Genomic DNA, 14678 nt, shown 5'->3' with positions numbered 1-14678 from the left:
GTAACGTGATTTTGTTTTTGGCCACAGGAGAAGTTACCTTCAGCACTCTAAAGAAAGCGATCCGCCGGGCGTACGACCGTGGTTAAACACTTCCGCAAGGGTCTCAAGGTAAGGGTGGAGATTGGGTTAGATTGGGGACTTTTTTTCGCCACTTTTTAGTAGTAGGTTAGGAAGAAAAGGGAGCGAGAGATCGAACGAAAGGTGCCTTTCTTTCCGCCACTTGGCCTATCGATAACCGCATTGTACGCGATGAGTCAGCGATTGTCCGACGGATTCGGAAACGGTCACATCACCGCGTCTCTTGTTTTTCCTCGTCACCCCGTGTCGTCAAGCGAAGGGAAAGAGTGACGGGAAAAAATAAAACATCACGAGATTGGCCACTTGTCCGGTACCCAAGTGCCCTTCTGGGGCCGGTGGCTGAATGGCTCTCCTTGTTCATTTCAGTGTGTGTGTGTGTGTATGCTTGTGAGTTTGGCAGGTGTGATGTAACCTCCTAAATGAGTTAAATAAATTGACCGAAGATTAAATAAGAAAACGCACGCGGGAACTCTTCGTAATCGGAGGAATGCGATTGATTATGTTTGGCCGAGGGGATGTTCCTTTTAGGGACGGGATTTTCGGCAACGTGCAGTTTCGTAAGATAAGGTGGCCTGTATCAATTTTTGTGCAAAAAAACTAAACAAAATAATAAAATATGCCTCATATGCAATTGCAATCAGATTCGATATACGTTTGACCTGAAGTTTGTGCTATTTCATTATCATTTAAATCTGTTTAAACAATTTTGCGATAAAAACATACACATATTTCTCCGTACTCTGGTTTTGTTTAGCATTTTCTTTTTCTCTGGTTGGGTTTCAGAGATCAAACTAAGCGTCAAGAAGAAAAGGTCAGTTTCCTTTCTTCGTTTAAACGACTTAAAATCTAAACTTAGATCAATAGTAGATTTGTTTCGTGTTGGCTGTACTGTGGATCACATTTGAGAATCGCAGTCCATTTCTAAGAATGAAATGATAAACGATAACATTGATTTAGACGCGAAACAACATACTATGAACAATGCAATTAAAAAACAAAAATTGCATCTTGTTTTATTGCTGGTCTAGATTCTGCAAAAAGAAGTTTTAGAGCAACCCATTATTTTATTCTACATAACTATTCTATCTACATCTATAAATCTTATTTAAAACAATCAGACTATACTCTTGACCTATTTAACCTCGGTTCAACTTTGACAACGGCATTTAATGAGCATGCCAAAAACGTAACTAATTTTTCACCACCTCAAAAATCATGTTGGCGTTTCAAATCCCATTAGCATCTCGATCGTTTATAATGTGACGCGTTTCGACAAAAAAACACACACGCCAACCACGGTAAATGGACATTGGCTGGCGCTCTCTAATTGGAGTCGGAGGCTACTGGAGCCCACTGCTAGGTACATTGTCGTGCCGTTTGCGGTAACCTAATCGACAACATGCTGCTGTTGCTGCTGCTGAGCACACATTGTGTTCGCTTGCTCGTGTAATGATCGGTTCGGTAGCCGTCAAAGGCGTTTAAAGTGTGTGATTTTGCATACAAAGCTATCCCTTGTGTAGCTTAAGGGCGCTATCGAACCGATGATTACATATCGGCCCGTTTTGTTGCACCGTCTCGGAAAGCGAGTGTATTCAAAACGGAACACTTTGCATCGGAAATCAGATCGACAGGGCGAAGTCGGTCCCGACTGCCGACGGGGTTCTGAATACCTTGGCTGAAAAAGGAAACCATTAGGTTGTGGGTCCTATCGCCGTTTACCGATCAAAGCGACGAGTGGCGGGAGATCCTTCGGAATCTTGGAAGAAAAATCTAATACATCGCATGAGCGGTAGTCACATTAATCATGTCACTAACGTGACAGTAACGTTCCGGCACTCGAACGGCAAGGTCTTAGGTGGAGGTTGTTACACTCATCAGTACGTCAGCACGACGCACCCGGCAACCAGCTCGGCGTCCTTTGAGCGAACGTGAAGGACCTTCACTGCTTCTCTCTCTCTGAGCCGGTGGATCAATGAGTTCACCTGGTTGCACCAAACACGTGACGGTGGCACACCTTTCTATAGGCGACTTCGACTTCAGACACATTCGGAAGAGAAGTTGTTGGACCTACATTCATCCTCGTGGTGGAGCCATCGCCACTGACCTTCGCTGCGACGACTTGGAGGAAACATTCCGAACACGTACACACAGCATTGTGCCGATCATTACGGTGAAGTGATGAAGTCGTATGTCACCCGTTCAACTTGGAGTACTCCCGAGTGGACAGGTTTAGGCACTGGTTAGGTTCGTAGGAGCTTAGGAGGAAACACGCTGACGATGGTTGCTGCAGCGTAAAGTGCAGGGTCCAGCGTGTTGTCCATCCATCCGGACTGTGACCCGGTTGCCTATATAAACACAATCGTTCAAACACATCGTAAATCACACACCGTAGAGTCGCTCGTCGGAGGGCTACCGTTAGGGGCACACTGCACCTTTTAATTCCCGGTTGGTGTTTAGTTTTCCCGAACTCCCGAACGTGTCGCTTTTCACCGCATGTGCCCCCGCTCGGTTTTGGGTTGGGGAAAGTTAGAGAAAAACGGCCCCTCCAAAAGGGTCGACAGGGTCCCGCCAATGTACCAGCTTTCTCGTGCGCCTTTGCACCTGACCCCGGCGGGCCAAAGTCAAGGTGGACCGACGTGACGTGACGTCGCGGGACATGATAAGTCCGCACCGTAGATACCACCGCTTGTTGGGAAAGTTGATAAAACAAATATTGGCCTGTTTGCGACTCCGGTACGCGGGGATCCCGTTGGCGATAAGCGTTGAACTGGGCAGCGCTTTCTGAAGGGTAATTGTGCGCCATTAGCCAGCTAGCGTTTGCCTTCCGGAACGGTTGGTGTTGGTACTTGTTGTGTCCAGCCAGGGTACGCTTGCGACCAAGTGCCATTATCTAGATACCGAAATGCGGAGACTCAACAAACAGCGCTGGAATCTGGTAGGAGATACCGTGGAGATAACGAATGTTTTTAAATTAAGCTTCAGCGTAGGTTCTCACACGCCTCGAACATGATCTTTAGCGCAGCAAAGGGTGTTATATATTTGTCGTATATAAGCTGGAATAACTCAAGTTTCTCATTTCCTGTCAGGAATCGCGGATTCCGGAGAATTTGTTATTGCTTTGTGACACAATTATTCTGTTATCTTCTTAATGCAAAGATCCCCATGACGACCCTTGGAGACAACCGACAATCTTGTCCAAGACGTCAGATCAAGAATGATACACTCTATTGCCATCGAAGCCAACCTGTTTAGGACCAACTTGTTCCAATCGCTATAACCGGTCCTTCGGAACCGAGTAATTCGAAATCGAAAATCTTAATTAAGCATAAACCAAAAACCGTAGAGCGGTTCGCAGCGGCGGTTATCTCCCACAAGCACACACCTCCTTAAGCCACGCCAACTTTCACCTGTCCTCCCAGCGACGACGGGAACGATCCGAAAACCGACCGGTCCACGGTCCGGTTCGGTGCCACCTTCTTCCGGCAAACCTATGATTAAAACCAATAAATCCAATCATGCCTTTTAAGATTCGCCAACAGGCCAGGCGTCTTGCCTTCTGCACGCTCCTCTACTTCTTGGCCAAAGTGTACGCCCTCTCCGATGCAACAGGTTGACGTCGCTCGTTGACAAAAAGGACACCATAGGAGGAATTTGGCTGCGGGGGACTGCGCCTGACTCACCGATAATGATAGAGGACCAGTGCGTACTGTAGCGTGTGTGTACGTGTGTGTGTGTGTGTGTGTGTGGCTGAGTCGTATGCTGATGAGGTAATGGCCCGGGGGAGCGTGTGTACCGTGCGTCACACTTGTCGTCGTGCTGTTCAGGGTGTCTGTTCCTGGCGACTTCCTCGACCACAAGACGTGCGAGGCCACTCCCTCGAGCAGCGATGAGTGTGCGATTTTTCCTAAAAGAAATTAGCACTTTCCATTTCTAACTCGCACGAGAGGTATGAACGTTGGTGGTCGAATGTCGTGAGCATGTGCGTTTCATTAAATAGACGTCAATTCATGGGCTGCTTTGATGCGAATGCGAAAAATTTCCCTGTTCTTTTCGATCCGTCTGTAAAGGTCTGTATTGAAATCGATTTACCCAATTGTAAGAGATCTCGTTTCTATTGTTTTGTTTATATTTTTCTTCTCATTCTGGTTTTTAAGGAAACAATATTCATACCCTTCCGTTAACCTCCCTTCCACTCGTAATGCCTATAGACTACATTACACTCCGCAACAACCTTTAAAATCTGATGACGTTCTCGTTGACCTTTACGGAAACATTTTCGCTTTCCTCGATTCCGCTTGCCCTCCCGGCGGTGGGAACCGTGGGGTGGAGGTGTGCAATTTCCGGCCAAAAGTGAAAGAGCACAAGTGCGACCACTGGAAAATTGCTCTTTTACGTCAGTGGGAAGGAAAATTGTGCTCAAGGTGAGGGTAAATGGAGGTGAGAAAGTTTTGTGGGTACATTCATTTTCTCAAGTGCGTACGCGCGGGGGTGTTGATGTTTACAAAACCTTGACCGTGGGATGATTTTGTGTTAGGAAGTAGAACACATCTTCTTGTGGTTTCTTCTTGTTTTGCTTCTTTTATCTTCGTTTTTTTCTTTTTTATGATCGTGTTATTCTTCCTTAAGTCTAATAAAATGCTGCAAGTAAATCATTAAAGGCAAAGGCAGCAATTTAAATTAATAGTTAATCACTTTTGTTGTTATCGCATCAAGTTGACGATTGAATTGACGTTTTTCATAAACAATGAACCGCTTGCCGTACTGGATTTTCCTCCCCCTCCTTATGGGGGTGGTGCGAAAACCAAACCAAGCTGCACTTAGCCACAAATCACCGAGCCGAGTGTTAGTTAGCGCAAGCGCCATTATTGGCCCCAGGCGCTAATCGATTAATCCGTTCGTTGCTGGCTTAAGCCGCCGTCGGGTAACGGTGAAACGGTGGACAAATCGCAAAACCACTACCAGGACCACCAAGCACCAATACCACAAACGGCTCTTGCGCTTAAGTGTTGTTGTTTGTGGTAACGGCAGTTGCAACGCGTTGGCTTCCTAATTCTGCGCGCGCCTTGCACTCGATCACGATAATCGCCAATTAAATGCATCGCTAACAAGTGCACCCCGCATTCGGGTCGGTAGCGAACGTGCACCGGAGCATGGCGATAACGACGACGGCGATGACGAAGTTTAACGGCATGGGTAAAGGGAGGGCCACTTTGCTTTACATTCCCTCCTCCACTGGTGTAGAAGTTGGAGGTTCAGTCCAGTGTCTGAGAATGCTAATAGCAGGCTGCAGGAGACTTGTATCGAGACGCCGGAAGCGAAAAGTCCCCGGGAGTCACCAACACCATAACCGGGGCGCACTTTAAACCGGTTGAACTTCTGTTCTGCGTAAATGCGTTTTGGTGGCGCCGCAAATGAAGGGTTCACCCTCTGCCGGCCTCTAGGGTGTGAACTCCAAAAGGTTAGCTCAATGTCACGTCATTTTGCTTTGGTGTTTCTTTTGTACACGGGACCGTCCCGAGCTACTTCCAGATATCCTAAGGTATTCGCTGCCCCCGGGGATGGATCGGCGAACCCGAAACGAGCGCAAATCAGTTCAATCATGAGTCGGATTCAATTAGACGCGGTGTGAAATCTATTTCGTCTTTCGAATGGATGTTTAAACAAAGTGAGACTCTGAAATGGCCTTTACTCTCCGAGTCGTGATATTTTCCTCTTGTTTGAGCGTGTTCTCAATCCTGTTGGGGTTTGTTGTGGAGAAAATAACAGATACTTTCTGCTTATGTTTTCTTACCTTCAGTACGATTAGTTTAGAATGTGCAATGCAATAGCTTTTTATGTAATTTAATATATTTGTTTTTGTATACTATTTTACAAACTACATTTATTTCGATGTTATATGAAAAAGATGTTCCTTTAACAGGTAGACAAAGTTTATAATTTTATATTTAAAGTTCAAAAAGTATAATAAATGTAAATACACACCGTTAGTATCTGATTGATTTTTCGTTTTTCAATTTACCTTAAGCAGCACAAAACAAGTACAAACGAACTTGATGGAAAAGGTGTACTTTCTTTCCCTCCCCACCCGTTGCGCCGTCGCTGCATTTGCCCATGGAATTCCTTCCTCGATCTAACATCGTGAGCAGCAAAGCCCGGTGTGTTGAATCACTCGAGCTCGACATTTCCGACCACGGTAATCAACGTTTACGCGGGCACAAGCGCCAACCAACGGGATGGTGGAGCGGAAAAATAAAAATGCAACCTTTTCCAATACCCGACGTGTGAAATTAATTTTTTTGACATTTCCTACTGACCACCGCGGCCGCGCGTTGAGGTGATGTGATGCGGGAAATGTACCCGATCATTCTGTCTATTACGCGCAGCACCTTGCACAATCTGTTTTCCCTTGCGCGCTTGCTATCGCTTGGTCGATATGGAATTTGGTGCAAGAATGTTTCCGCGAAGAAAATTGGATGTTTTCTTTACGCAACTGCGAATAGTAGGCGAATTTTAAACGAAAGCTTATGTTGTTCGTTGTTTGATAACGGGAGGGTAATTGAATGGATTACAAACATGATTTACATTTTCTTTTTGGCTGCGGTTAGGCGTAAATTGGAGATTCTCAAATCGATTGAAATCCATTCTCACGCGCTCTGAAGGAAATCGATGGCAATTGATTGACGTGAGGAATTGCACAAATTTGCTTTCTTTGACTTGTTTTCTTTCCTCCCCGGAGCAGAAGAACTCTTGGCACGAGCTTCTCTCGAAAAGCGGTGTGAAATTGACTAATACGATTCACACGAAAACAGAATGAGCCACAGAAACGGAGCCGAAAGCTTTGCTTTGGTTTTCTCCCATTGAGCGTTTTCCTCCGTCAATGAGTGTTGAATGGTGTGGCAAGGAGCCATTAGCATATCATCTGGTGGGAAGAAAACCTCCGATCGATCGCGAATAGAGGCAGGTGATGATTCTTTCACCATCTTACCCTGCGCCTCGGTGTTGATACACCATCACCGCTTTTGGGAACTCTTATGCCGTTCGATTCCCACTTTCTTGAGCGCAAACGACGCTCGCGGTGGTGTAAGCGAGCCGGAGAGCGCGCAATGCTGACCAATTAAGCATCGAACGGTGAAATTAATGTTAAACATTGGCGCACGGTCCGGTCAGCTGGAATGTGTTGTGCGCCACCCATCGACACACCAGTCCGAGCTGCTGCGGCGTCGGAGTTGTTTGTTTGTTTTCCGGGCCTTCTTTTCTCCAGTGTCCATCCTCCCAACACATCGTGATGGTATGTTGGTGATCGGATCCGCTCCGGGCAAGGTGGGAACGTGCTGGCGAGGCTAATCGAAACGTTTGGCAGCTAGCGTTTTTGTTTGAAAAAGACGAGAAGCAAGCCAACAACGCCGCGCCGCTCGGAGGAAGAGCGAAAGGTGAAAAGAAAAACAACCTAAATGGTGTATTGCAAATTTGCAAATAATAGATGCAACCCGCTTTGCGCCACGCGATTTTGCGGGCGTGGGAAAAACGTGTGGTTCGTTAGCTCTTCCGCCCGGTCCGCTTTGATGCGATGGTGAATAAAATTAACAAGTGATTTGGAAACGCGGAATGTTTTACGGGTAGCTGGTCTAATTAGTGCAAAAGCGGGGAGATTAAAATCTAATCTTATCGCAGTGGTTTTATGCCCCAATTTTTGGTAACTGTGGTAGAAAAAAGCAAGGGTAGCAGAGGAGATATTAAAAAAATATTAAATAATTGATTGGATTCTCATTTTAATTATTCACAAGTGCCTTATAACTCAAGCATCTCGATAGAATTGGAGAAAAATAATCGTTCGATGAAAGGTAAAGGCTCCGCTATTGGCAAATTATTATTTAGCTAGCAACTTCCATTGCAATAACGATGCAAATGATACAATCATAAAAAGCTCCATGTTGTCTTACAAGTGTGGAAGTTATTTTTAGCTTTTCTGCCACCTTCCCTCAACCGTTTGCAGTTCCCTCCAAGCCCTTCCCCAGCCTTAGCTGGTAAAAGTAATATCCACTACAGCCGAACCTAATACCGTAATTGCGATAAATCATTCCATTAGATCCTCGTGACAGCTGGACCCGCTCGTAAATATGACGTAATTAAGTGCTTGCGTCCACAACGGGAGAGACAACCGAGGTGCAGCGCAGGATGAGGCGTTTCCTTCCCTGTGGAGGTCGCAGAAAACGGCGGGACACTCGGGACTTTGACATACACGTTTGGTGCAATTTTACTTTCCTCCCGGTCTTGGTCGGGCAACCAAGGATGTAAAGCATGGGAACAACCCCAATGAATATTTATAACCGGCAGGGTTACGACTGGGCGCCGAAGTAATGAACTTGATTTATTGATAACCTTACTACGCCCAACACCCGCCTTGGGGGGTGGTCCACTATTTATGATCGGTCGGTTGCGGATGGCAAAGGTGAGGTCCTTCGTTCGTTTATTTGAAATATTAGATGGATGAAGTCTATTACTTTCTCGGGAGTGTTTCCTCCACAAAACAAACGTTATTTCTCTTGGATATTGTTATGAAAGATACATCCCTACATGCATGACAATACCTGCCGCTTGTTTTTATTACTTTTCTTACGGTTTAAAAAATAATCCACCAAACTTTCTGTTGGTAATGGTAGCTCAAATAAAAACTGTCCACCGTCCAATGGCTCCCTTCTAAAAAGCTTCCGGCAAATGAAGACACCCTTTGACGAACTCGTAAGTAGAACGGCTCCGTTCCGACAAGCTGCTCTCGGATCGGACATGTGCATCTGGAAATTGGGCGAAAGTCACCGGCACCGTCACCTAGTTATTGCCTTTTTCCTTTGTCGCAGCTGAATGGTTTCACTCCCAAACTGCCTTTCCCATCGCCACCGTTTTCTCCGATGAGACCAGAATAATTACTTTCACTGTTCGCAGCGATGGGCCCGCGTTTGCGTTGGTTTTAGGATCACCCTTTTTCGGGATCTGATTCGCCGTTCAAGTGCGTTGTAGTTTTTATTATTTCTATTTTACACCGAATGAAAATCGAAAGCGCAACCGTATGGAATGTTGGTTTGGTTTTACGGCGGTGAACGTCCGTCCGGTGTTGTTGCGTATGCAAATGTCCGCCCCGAATGGGGGCACGTGTTCTGAATGGGCAATTGCAATTGCGGTGTCTTCAGCGAGCCACGTTTGGTGCAGTTAGATATACAGGACGTACAACCGGATCCGTTGGATCGGACAACGATCGAACGGCTCGGGTGCGTGTCAGGCACGTCAACCTGCGCGTTCTTTCTGGGTCAGAAGCAATAAAATCGATCAATCGATCGTTTGTCACAAGACGAAGGAATTTTTGTTAGAAAAAGAGACGAAGAGCGTATTATTTATGGAACGGATCGGTTAAGCATTCTTTTGCATTCGTTGGTCTCATGTTAGCCAACTCTTGGTGTTGATGGGAATATGATGTGCTTTATGTATTTTAAACCATAAATTCATTTGCAAATCCCAAGTGAAGGAGTGTATAATGAAGATGAATGTGGTTAAATTAATGTACGTGAGTGAAGCCGATGTTTATGGATGGTTGTGCTACACAGGGCACAATGTCGTTTTTGCAATGCTTCATGCAATCATGATTTTCATCGCTTTCAGTTTTCATTTATGTTTGAAAAATTAATCATCGTTTAAAAACAGTATGGCAAAACGTGTTTAATTGGTTTCCCGAATCATTTTTAAATTTTTCAACAAAACATGTTAATGTTTTGAAGTTAAAGAACGTTGTAACGAATAAAACAAAATTCAAAAGTCTTCAATTCAAGTAGGTATCGGTTCATTTCCTCCTTTCAAAAATCCTTTCGTAGCACAATTGTCCCCACATGATCGCTTTTGACCACTCTCATGTTAATCGAACATTTACGTACCTTCCACGGTCCATAAATCACGAACCTGATTAAAGTTGTTGTTTTCTCAAGACCCATAGTTTGCTGTTTACTAGCCTGGCGCTAATGACTGTTACAAGTTATTGGTTCATGGTTACGCGTAAGGGAACATAATCGTTCCCTAGCTCGAGCAGCCGACGATGGCTGAAGCTGCAATGACCAGCGACCAGCGATTTGGAATCCAACTTATTGAACGCATTTTGCGTAACTCCGGTGTGGTGCGGTAGGCCTTCTTCTAGACGTGGTCAAACGTGGTGAACTTTACGTTTTGGAGTCCCGTGGAAAGTATTTTCTTTCTCATCGCTAACGTTCCAAAGCGAGGTTGTGACGATCCGTCCAATTGACCGACAAGAATGACGCTGGCATAACTGACTGGTCATTAATTTTTTAAACTACTTTCTGTATCAACCGTTTTTGCAGCTGCAAGCCCTCGCTCCCTACCGGTAGCGCCCCGTTTCGGGAGATGGATAATTTGTCGAACGTTCGACGTGGGGTTCGTCGCTTTGCGCGCGGTGCGTTGAAGTTCTTTGTTGGTAACGCTCTTTTCTTCAAACGAACCCGACATCTCACCACCTGCGGGACATCGCGGAAAGCTAAAAAGAGTATGTCTTTCGTTGTTTTCTGGATTGTCTTATGTTTTCGGCATTTTCTCGTTAGCACTCCCGGCACCGCTCGGTAAACGATGGAAGGTAATTTCTGACCTATTACCGCGAACCCGTTATGTTAGACCGCCGGCTTACATGTAGGCTTTCTCTCCGGGGACACTCCGGGGCAAGTATTGGAATCTTGAACGCACACACTCCGTGTGATGTAACGGTTCGCTATTTTGGAATCGCTTTTGGGGTGCAAAACTGTCTAAAAATTCCACTTGCCGATTGATGTTGGCGGCGCTTCAAATCGAAGAATGTTTTCGGTAATGTGTGCTGTAATGGTTTGAAATATTATGCGCCAAAAAAACCAGAAATACACCATTTCGTTACCCGCCGACCGTTTTCGCGCAATCCCTCATTGAAACACTCCACTTGGCAGGCTCCGCACCCCAATACACTGTCGCTCATGCTCGTTGCAAGTGCCGGTGTTACTGTAGGTTATAATTAGATGAGCGTAAAATGTGCAAACATTTTTCACCATGTACCGTGCAAATCGTGAGCAACCCATACGGGCCTTCATGAAGCGCTTTTGACGGTGTCATAGTTTTTTGTTTACAGTTGCCTACAACGGGGCTTGCAAAAATGTGTAACGTTGTAAAAAATAATCATCCACTAAACTGTTCTTTGGGTGAGGAAATTAAAGCCCCATTTGTTGCTACCAATCGGGCGGTTTAAAACGGAACAAAAACAACGAAAACATCTTGAAAGGAAACCTTCATAGCTAAATAGTACACATCACAAGGATTTTTGGAACACTTGTTATATTTTTTAAATGTTTTATTACATTTTTAGGAATGAAAATCTTATACTTTCTGAATTTTTTTATCTGCAGTTGCCACACCCACTTTTCAAACAAAATTTGAAGATTTTTTATATTTAACCTGAACAAAGCTGGAAACGAACTTTACTTAAAGCTCTCAAGCGGCCTTCGAATCATCGTCGGAATCAGTTGTGATTTACACGGTACTAAATCTGTCTATCCAGTGATCGTGTCGGATTGTGTTCCGATCACCTTCAACTGTTTTGGTGCTGTAGAGGAGATGAGTTCGTCAATTGAAAACACCTCTCAGCATCGGTGTAGCATCCCCGTTCGTTCGTTGACAGGCGGGTCTGTGTCGTACCGTAGCGCTCTAGCGTACGCCACGGTGCAGGGGATCAATCGGTTGAACGAACTTTCCATCCAATGGCCATGATGACAATGCACCAGCATGACAGAAAGCCGTCCTTCGCAGCGATAATTGCATTCACTTCAGTGTGCACGCTTATCTGGGATGGGGGTTCGTTGCTTGGTGTGGTTTATTTTCTTCAGCTCACCGGCAACTTTTATTACGACGTTAGACGGGCAGGAAAAAAAGATCTCCATGTTGCAGATGCAAATGCATTCGGGATGATGGGAAATGAAGCAATCTTGCACTGCGCATAGATTCATCAATCACGACGGGAACGGGAGGGGTGGATACGATGATGACCTCCAGCGATCTGGTGTGTGAGTTTCCGCTGGTGGAGTGGAGTTTTTTTCCTACCCTCTTCCCCCCTTTTTGTTGTTCAATATCCCCGCATCCGGTTTTCCGATGCAGCCCACGGTCATCAAACCGATGGAAGAGAAATGAAAACCAACCTTTGGGCACAAGCGAACGGAATACGGAATTGCGGGCCGCGTTTGAAATGGAAGTGATGAATGATGTTTCGTCTTGCGCTTTCCTTCGTCGGCACCTCGCGGTGTGCGAAGAAAGGCGCAAATGCTTAACCCGGCGTCATTGTCGTTTTGACGCCTTTGGCGGCAATGGAGAAAAAAAACTCCCGGCCAGGCATCAAGAGCTTCACACTTTTTTCCATCATTTTGTTACGATCTATCTGTACATCCGATCGCTGAACTTTTTTCTTACCCCTCCTTGCTTGACAGATGCAGGCTGTGTGAATGTAAATCGCAGCTTATCCTTCCGTAGGGAATTTTTTTATTGATATTAACATTCGAAAGGCATGAAAGTACATAAGAAAGCAATGCTAGATCGGCCCTATCATAGCATCAAGTGATCGTTTGTTCATAAAAAAATGGAAGCAAACCGACGACCGATAGAAAAGTCGAACCTTATATCATAAAGCAGAACCGGAAAGTCCATTACAAATTATCTACTCTTCTTTGCGCTATCGTGCGTCGCCATCGGGGCGAACGGTTTACCGCACGACAACGCACAAGACAACTCGTCCCGTTCCCGTACGGTTGCAGATGAAAATGTTTACGAGCCTATCGCACGAGCACCGCACTTCCTGCGCCTGTCCGGGAGCTTCAAACGACATGCCATAAATTGTAAACGCACCAATTAATTAAGGCAGGTAATTAATTTACCTAATCTCGGTCGTTCCCTGCCGTGTACGCGTCTGCCTCGCGTCTCCCGCAGTCGAGCAAGAATGCGTGGAACGGTGGCATGTGCGCAGGAAGATTTCGATGTTCGGTGAACTTTTACTTTCCCTAACCGCAAATGCCCTCGGGGTGTTTGGTTCACGGGGGTTTTCGTTTTTCGGTGCCCGAGGGTTGTTTTAGATGTAGGGATGCTTTTACTTCCCCAGATGGACAGCAGCACGAAGATAAGTAAGAGTTTACCGATGAACGGTGCCTGTTTTTAATACTCACCAATTTGTTTTATTTTCATTTTAATGTCGTTATACGAAATAATCCGAAGAAAAATGCTTACCTGCAATTAAAAGAAAGATACAACTATTTAGTATATTGCAAAACATTGAAGATAACGCAAGGTTCGTCGCCTATCATCGTATGAAATCTTTCGTAATTTCTCTAGCGTTCCTTAGAGAAATCAATGCTTTACCAATGCTTGCGAGTGTTTAAATGCTTCCCATTTGAGGACAGTTTGGCTCGGCTGTTTTGAGGCCAGTGGCACATCACTTTCCTGCCCTTTCCGCACCTTCGCCCCCTTGAAGCTTATTTGAATTCAATTTGTCATTTTAAGCCAAAGCCAATGATGACAAACGCCCGCTGTAGAACAAGCTGTACGCAAGCCTATGCAACCGGTTAGTGTGAAGTATGGCAAGATGATTCAGTGTTCGAAACGACACGCGCTCTACGGCATGGCGGCAGGTGATTATTTAATATCATCTGCCGGAATCTCGATCCCCGGCGAGACCTGTTTCTCGCTCGTTCGGACTCGGGCTCGAAGAAATAAACAAAGATATTATCTTAAACTGTTACAACGAATGGTTGGAGATAAGGAAGAAACGTTTGTGGGTTTTTTTTCCCTCCTATCCGACAGATGGCCAAATGTGTCTGGGCGTTATTATATCGTTTGATGGCGATATTGCTTCTTCATTCTTTTTTGTTTTGTGTAATAGAAACGCGTAAAGCTCCATCGAAGGTAACTGATTGAAAATAATTTCACAAACACAGTTAGAGCGCGATCTCCCGAGAGCGGCGAGTTTCGCTACACCGGTAAATTATGAGGCGAAGAAAATTGATTGAATTATGCCATTGACACGCTAAAATTGGCCACGATCGATCCTCTGAACGAGCGGCCCTGAGATGCGCCCTGCTCTGAGTCAAGAGCAAGGTAAGCGTACGCTTTGTTGTCTATTTTTAGCGTTTTGCGATGGGAAACTCGTCCACACTCGTGGTTTGCGGAGGCCGCCTCTTCCTCCGGTGGAGGACTTTTTGTTTGGGTGATCATGTTACTCGATTGTTTGTTTGTTGATTTTTCTTTCTCCTCTTAATAGGACGAGAGCTGGCTCGTCTCTTCGTGTATCTGTGTCGGTGTGGCGAATTGTCGCGATGCCGTAATTGTTGCCGGCTATTAGTTTCATCATGTTTTTTGGCCCAAGATCACACGGCGTCTCGCGAGTGGGCACAGTCGGTCGCGTAAGCGAATGTGCGCGGCTGCATTTCCTAGGCACGCACAGGCAGATACTCTACGGAGGGACGCCAGGGATTACCCAGGGCCGGGTGGCTGCGCGAAGCGAAGGGTAGAAAAGTGCGGATCGCAAGCCCGAAAGTGTGTCACCGGGT

Source organism: Anopheles coustani, chromosome 3, assembly GCF_943734705.1.
Source record: "Anopheles coustani chromosome 3, idAnoCousDA_361_x.2, whole genome shotgun sequence".
Lineage (NCBI taxonomy): Eukaryota > Metazoa > Arthropoda > Insecta > Diptera > Culicidae > Anopheles > Anopheles coustani.
The sequence above is the reverse complement of the archived record's forward strand: the minus strand, read 5'-3'. Positions refer to the sequence as shown.